The sequence below is a fragment of the Vulpes vulpes genome, chromosome 1, assembly GCF_048418805.1.
Source record: "Vulpes vulpes isolate BD-2025 chromosome 1, VulVul3, whole genome shotgun sequence".
Taxonomy (NCBI): Eukaryota; Metazoa; Chordata; class Mammalia; order Carnivora; family Canidae; genus Vulpes; species Vulpes vulpes.
The window spans coordinates 59,621,524-59,629,376 of record NC_132780.1 but is presented as its reverse complement, the minus strand read 5'-3'; positions in this window follow the sequence as shown (position 1 = coordinate 59,629,376).

Here is a 7,853-nt window from a genome sequence, read left to right as displayed (position 1 = left end):
TTGGGGAATGCATGCCTATTTTCTGTGCTTTGAAAATAACCTCTTTTAGGGTAGTTACTTAGAGGGACTATGAGACATTGAGGTGCTTCAAGATCATTTTGAGGGAATCCAGCTATTCTAAAACTATAGATTTTTAAGTAGTTTTTTTTTTTTTTAATTAAGTAAGCTCTACACCCAATGTGGGACTTGAATTTGTGACCTTGAGTTCAAGAGCCACATGTTCTACTGACTAAGCCAGGCAGGTGTCTCCTAACCCTATGCGTTTTTATCTGGGCCTTAGCACTGGGGAAAACAATTGCCTTTGGAGATTTCTGAGGTGTTTGAAATGGAGTGGACCAAGGGTTCTCCATGGCCTAGCACCAATTGGGCTTTTGGATGACATATCCAACAATCAGTAGCATACGTAGTTGTAGCCAAAGTCTGAATTACCCATACTGGTGTCCTGTCTTTCCAATTAAAGCAAGAGAAGACGTGGTTATTATGGATCACAGAATGAGCATAGTTGTCATGGATTTCCTTTCCTAAAGGGGGATTTTAAATCCCCTCCAATAGGATGGCTTTCCCAGTGGGGGATTTCAGTGGCCTCTTTGTCGTCAGTAGGTGGAGCCCTCTTCATTCTGATGTGCATCTGTGGCTTTACCCCTGCAAGCTTCAGAGAAGTATGAGTGGTTAGTAAGACTTTCTAAGACCCTACCCATTTCTCAGCCAACTACTGACTGGGTCCTTAATTTTTCCAGGTCTTTAATAGTACTATGTCTCCAAGGCTGAGGAGATGTAGTGGCTCATCGGATGGATACATAAACCTAGAGAGGACAAATCTGGGCTAAACAGTGAATATTTGACTTAAATGTTTCACGTGTTGTTTACTCCTATTTTCACTTTCTTTGTCTAAAGCTGATGTCCCTAGAGCCAAGGCTTGACAGGGTCCATATATAATCTCAAAAGAGCTTCATTTTAGCTTGCTTCTGGGGACAAGCCTAATGCAGAGCAGGGCTATCCGTAGAACCTTATCCCATCTCAGGTTTGTTTCTTGACAGCTTTTGGCCAAAGCCCTTTTCCATATATGATTCATTTTTTTTTCTGTTTTTCCTGTGCCTGAGGTTTCTATGAAGCATATAATTTCCAGTTGATCTGTAAAGCAGTATTTACTTTCTGCATTACATCAGATACAAAGGCAGGTCCGGTATCATTCTGAATAGTATAAGGGAAACCGAACTTAGGAACAATTTCCTCTAGCAGGAGTCTTACAATGTTTGAAGATTTTCCTATTTGGGTATGAAAAACTTCAACCCATCTCAATACACTAGTAAATATTTAAAATTCCCAGTAGTCTTAGGCATTGGGTAAAGTCTACTTACCCATTCCCCTTTATGTTATATCCCTTGGCTTGGTGGATGGCTCTCAGTTTTTGATTATTCTTTGCACATAGAGGGCATCTCTCTGGGTGACCATATGGGCCATTTTTTATAGCGATGGCCCTTTGTTGTGCTTTGTTGTGCTTGACCTGAGACCCAACCCCAGGGACCATCTTCTGGGCATCCTGTGTCAATTTAGTGTTCAAACACCGTATATGACCCTTGTATCTGCTAAAAAGTCCATCAGTTGGTTGCCTACTGTCAACTGTTCCTGGGACTCCTGTGGGGAAATTATCAATGACACATAGGGAGCCTCAAGGCCTCTTCATTCATTCCTATTGCCCCTTTATCCTTTTGGAGCTTTATCCATATATCAGGGGTGCTCTGTTCAATGAATTTTACATTTCTGGGGACTCTGGGTCAATATGTACATTTCGACAGGCTTGATAAATTCTTTCTAACCAGGCTTTTGGGTTTTCAGTTATTTCTTTTCTTAATTCTTGAATTTTACTCAAACCATACTAGAATCTCCTTATTCAAATGTGCCATGATGTGCACCACTGGTAATGCTCATGTTGAGGTCAACCCTTCTGCTTGGGGGTTGGTTCAACATGGGACAACCAATGGGAGGGCAGTTGCTGGGTGTGAGGCCTGAGCTGGGTCTTCACGATGGAGGTGCTACACTTTCTCATCTGCTTTGGGTAGTACTAGCCATCTTTCATTGGCAGTTAACATCATATTCATTAAAGCTGGTATGTCTGCCCAAGTTGGTTGATGGTTCACAAAAATGCTCAGAAAGAGTTCCACCATCTTTTGGGTGTCACATCTATAAAAGAGATTGATATTTTTTTCAATTCATTAAGACTGAAGTTGAAAAACAAGTATATGTCCAATAATATCTGAACAGCTATTCTTGAGCATCAGTGCTCCCTAATGGGTATTGACTTGAAAGGATATTGCCTAGGCATCACAGTGAGTGCTCTCTGTCCAAATTTGGCACTCTGTCAGGTCTTAAAGGGAGAGATTATCCCAGGATTCCCTTCTCCCATCCCATAGGATAGTGGGATCAAAGCCCCAAGAAGGGGAGAAGGAGGTGGAGGTAGGAGCTCTGGCGGGGGTGGGGAGAGAGTGGGGAGCAGTAGAGCTAGGTTTGCTATATGTGCTTCCCCCTCCTTCTCTCTTTGTTTTTTTATTTATACCATCAAGACATGCTTTTGGTCCCTCTCTTAGTCTTTGCGCCGTTAAGTTACTGTTTTCCCAGGCAGCATCTTTATGATATAAAGTTACGAAGGCCCGAACACAGGGTATCTCATCATCCTTTCCTTTGACAAAAGACTCTAATTGTAAAATAGTGTAATATTTTAAAGATCCATTTAGGGGCCCTCTCTCATCTGACTCTAGATGGGACATTGGCCCGGCAGTATTAAAATAGAAAATCTTCTTTTTCTTAGTCATGGATTCTTGGCTATATTCTCTCAATGTATTCAAAATCCAATCCAATGGGGTAGGTGGCAGGGTAGAGATAGAACTTCTCATTACAGAAAATATGATAAACACAAGCACATATACACACGCCCTAAAGCCAGATCTGCCCTGAATCCTAAAGAAATTGTTAATTCAAGTCCTTAGTTGCTCTCAAATGTTGTGCCTTTCCCAGAACAGAGGAGTACAGACAACAAAAATAAAAGTGCCTGACGCTTCACAAGAAAACTAAGTCAGTGTGCACTTCTGAGAAACTTACCTGGTCCAGAAACTTGCAGAAACCTGGTCACCTTGCACCAAATGTTCTTTTCCTTTCCATTCAAGTCAAAAAGCGAAATTGGCAGTTACTGCTGGTTGGGAATCAGCAGGCAATTTTCCCTGAGACAAAAGAAGCCTCTGCATCTGTGGGGACAAATCTCTGATTCCCTCTAGGAGACCATCTAGCCCCTGGGCTGCTAACCACTTGCGATCTTCCAAATTATTACCTGGGGAGTGAATGAGGAAGCTCTGGTGCACTGCAGCAGCCAACTACTTCTCTTTGGGATCCCAGGGGTCACTGGATGCCACAGGGGCATCAGCTCCCGGCTGGCTCACCAAAATTTGTGACTGAATCCCAAGTTCAGCTGCTTGTCCCCACCAAAGGTCAATCAATACTCAAGAGACAAGCGAGGATTGGAACATGAGCTTTATTCAGGAGGCTGGCCACCTGGGGAAAAGGTTGACTCTTGTCCAAAAGCCAACTCCCCAGGTGGCCGGCATCCCTGAATAAAGCTCATGTTCCTTTTCAATCAACACTTATCTCTTGAGTATTGACCTTTCCAGCAATCAGCAGCCAAATTTGGGATTCAGTAACAGCATGTTCAAATACAGAGTAAATTTTATAATGGCCACACTGAAATTTATCTTGATTTGTCTCTGTTTATTGATTGTACTTTGACAAATTCATAAACTACATCCTGTTTAGATTTTTAAAATTGCTACCTTGAAGTCAGTTTTGTTGATGGGAAGGAGGGTTATAAAAGTGAGGGAAATGACAGATCTTAATAAGAGCCCCTGAGTTAGGTGGGTAGAGAGATTTAAGGGCAAAATGTACTTGTTTATGTATACAATACTAGAAATAGCTATTCAAATGGATTCTTCCCATTTATAATGGTAACATATTCGCATATTATGAGTTGGTTGGCTAAACTGAACAGACATCTCCCATCTTGCATGAACACAATAGAAGAATCTGCTTAGTGGATTCAGCAGCCCTCCCTGTGTGGCCTTGTCCTAGGACAAGGTCTTCATCCAAACTCCTGAGAGAATTCTACAAACTCTAGACTCTTGGCAGGTGAGCATAGTATCCACCTTCCCCTGACTATTGGAGCCGTTTTATCTTCCAAAAGAACTGAATCACTGCAAATAACTACAGCGGGTTGGTTCTATAATATAGAGTTGAAGATGAAATTCTCTGTTGCTTAGCAATTTAGTCTGAGGCATATATCTAAGAATAAACCCTCAAAAATATGCAGTAAAAATACAAAAATATCTATGGAATCATTGTTTGTGGTAACAACAAGGAACCTAAAAACCAATTAACTATGCATCAACGGGAGAATGGATGAGTGAAACAGTATTTGTTCAGAAGGCAGAATATTATACAGAACTGAAAATCAACATTCATAAATGTCACAGGCGTACCAACAAGTGAAGAAAACCAAGTTGCCAAAGGATAAATACAATATCATTAATATCAAACTTGGAAAATGAAGAACTAGGATTGCTTAGAGACATATATGTAGCCCACCAAAAAGAGATATGCTGTTAAATAAACATTATTAAATATAGGAATGTTGGAGGTTAGTGAATGAGAAAGTTGATTGAGGAGAGATAAGTAAGGGGATTGAAATGTGTTGGTAAAGTTTTATTTCCTAATGCAGTCAGTGGGTACGTTGAGATATGCCCTATTTTTCTCTGTACATTCTACATATGCCAAATACTATATTCCCCTTTGTAAGGGGAATTTGAAATCCAGCCTTTAAAATTGATTTGTTTTAGCTCTTCTTGGTGAATGATTCATAGCGAAAGCATGGAGACACTGGGAGTGTTTGAAGTAGTCTTGTTGAGAGGGGACTGTAGGTGGGCGAAGGTGGTGGCAGTGGAAAAAGTTGCCCATTTTGTGATAGATTTTGGAAGTAGAAACAGCAGGAGTTGTTGACATGGATGTAAGAGATGAAGTACAGAGAGAAATAAAGGATTCCTAGATTTGTGGCTGGAGAAACTGGTAGATGGTAGTGTCATGAGGGATTTGGGATTGTGGGATTGCCAGGAGAGGTGAGGGCTGGTGGGGAGTGGGTAGGGGACAGAGCAACAGACTGAGGGTTATTGTGTGTTACACCTAATGCAGGCTGCTGAAGAATTCATCTAGTTCATTAAATATTTTGTGATTCCAATCATCTCTTTAGAATTTTAGGGTTTCTTTTAAAAATAAATTAGTATCCTAAGAAAGAAGCCAAACCAACTAAGATAATACTAGTATGACTGTTTCTACAATATTTAAAATGTGTTAGGAATAAATATGATTGACTTATAGAAAGTGTATCATCTGCCTGCCTCCCAACTGGGAGCGCTTAAACCATTCTAGACTAATGTTGAGGACGGTTAGGGAAAGGAAAACCAGTATTAATTCTATTATTGATGAGCTATCTATTCTTTTGGTGGAGAATGGATTTCCTCAGGCTACAGAATCCCCAATTGGTTGCTTCTTCTCTGAGTAATTACATGCACATGCATGATGTCGGCAACTGCTCCATGAAACGTTGAAAGAATGAAAAAAAAAAAAGAAATAATGAAAATATAAGGATCATATTGATTTTATAACTTCAATTTTTCAAGACGAATATTCTTGTTTTGCAAAATTGTAAATTAAATTAAATTTTACCAAGACTCGGCATCCTTACCTTTTAATAAGACGAATTCCTTTCTACCTTATGTATCTGTTAATTTAAAAAATGAAATCAGTATAAAACTTCTTTCTCTCATATTGTAAAAAATTCATCCTTTTTGTATTCTATTCTATGCATAAAACATTCCCTTTTGAAAATTCTGTGTCCTCAGACTGGTGATTTAGAAGGATGGCTATGGATGTATTCTAATTAAAATAGATGATCAGTTTCTAAGCACAAATGCAATTACCCATCTTCTTCACCTTTACTCACATTGTTCCTTTTCTCAGTTTACCACCCCTACTCCATTTATTTCTCTTTCCAATATTATTTTTTTCTAAAAGACCCAACATAAAAATTGCCTTTGTCTTCAAAACTCATCTAACTTCATGTAGAATGAATCTTTTTCCCTCAGGACCACCATTCACCTTATTTAAAAACACTAATGCTATTATCATGCCTCCTTTTTCTCTCATTTCCTCTCTTCCATTAGTTCTGAGAAGATGAGGGCTCTGCTTTACTCACCTTCTTATCCTTGTTGCCTAGCACAGCACTTGACAATTAGGCAAATAAGCTTTAAAATGAAGAAGGTTGAATGAATGAAATTGTATCTACCTTTGGAGATTTTTTTTTCTCAATTTCTTGCTGCTGCCTGAATCCCTCGATGGATAGACAAAACTTACCATTGAGCAGAGATTAAAGTTTTAAGACGGAGATGTTTGGGTTGGGTAATACATCGACTGAAACTTATTCACACTAAAGGGTCATGAGTTGATTAGTCAGCCATCTTACATAACTGAAGGATCCTCATTCTGTTTGAGGCAGAGAGGATGGATTCTGGCACTGGCAGGTCAGAAAAAGGAACTGAGAAGGGAGGTGCGGTTTTGAGACATAAGGAAAGAAGGATATCATGTGTTCCCACCTTTGTGGTACCAAGGAGATATAGTGAGTAGGAGGTTTTGGGGAAGTGATATGATAAAGTGATGTGGTCACAGCTTCTAGTTAGAGGCATTCAAGATCTGACCCCAGCTCCTCCACTCAATTTGAATGTGGTTCAATGTAACTTCTCTGTAATGAAATTTAACTCATCAATTAAAGGTGAGTGATAACATAAGTTGGTCTGTGATGTTGTAGGGATTAAAAGAAAATGTCAAGTGCACAGCTCAGTTTCTGGACATAGTAAGCACTGTATTATGTAAAAATTATAAATATTGGTATTATTTTGAACATTATTTGTTGCTCAAAGGAAACGGAGTAGATTTGACAGGGACTTGGAAGGGCACAGAAAATGGAAAATGAAGTTAAGTGAAAACAGAACCTCACACTTTTCAGAGTTGCTCTGGGGAACATTCTGTTTATATACAAATCAAATCATGGCCATTGGGTTTTGCATGGCACGTTTCTCTCCAAAACTACATGCGGGGTTCCTTCAATGCTCCAGGCACTGTTGTAGGTGCTAGGGACCCAGTAGTGAATAAAAGAGAGAGTCCTGCCTTTGCGGAGCTTTTTCTAGCGTGCACATTGGTGTGACCAACATGTGTGTGCAACTTATCGAGAACATTGATTGCCTTTGAACCACATCATACAGAATTAAAACTGATTTAGCAATTAAAATATTTTTAACAGGATCACCTTCTTTACAATGGACTTCATTCCCAGAGACCTAATTAGTGGAGGGTGTGACTGTCAAGTCACAAAAGTGTCAAATACTGACAATTATGTTACAAAGATGTCCATCTGCTTCATGTCTTTGATTCTTCAGAAGAATCATGAAAAGTTTCTAAAATGATCACTTTGCCTAAAATAATGCTCAGTACCTCAACATTGAAATGGTTACCACAATACAGAAGAAAAACCTATTTCTGATTAGTCTATCAGGCAAATTTTATTATTTTGGTGATCAGCAGTGAGGTGCCTGTCAGACACAAAGTCCCTTTTTTATGTATGTATCTTAAAAGCATTTGTTCTCAGATCATTCAGACAGCAATGTAATTAGGCTTGGAACAATGGAATTTTGTACGCAGAGCGTTTTGCTCCAGTGTGCATTTGTCTTCCTTCCTGCTAAGTCTGCAAATTGCTGCCAAGTGGT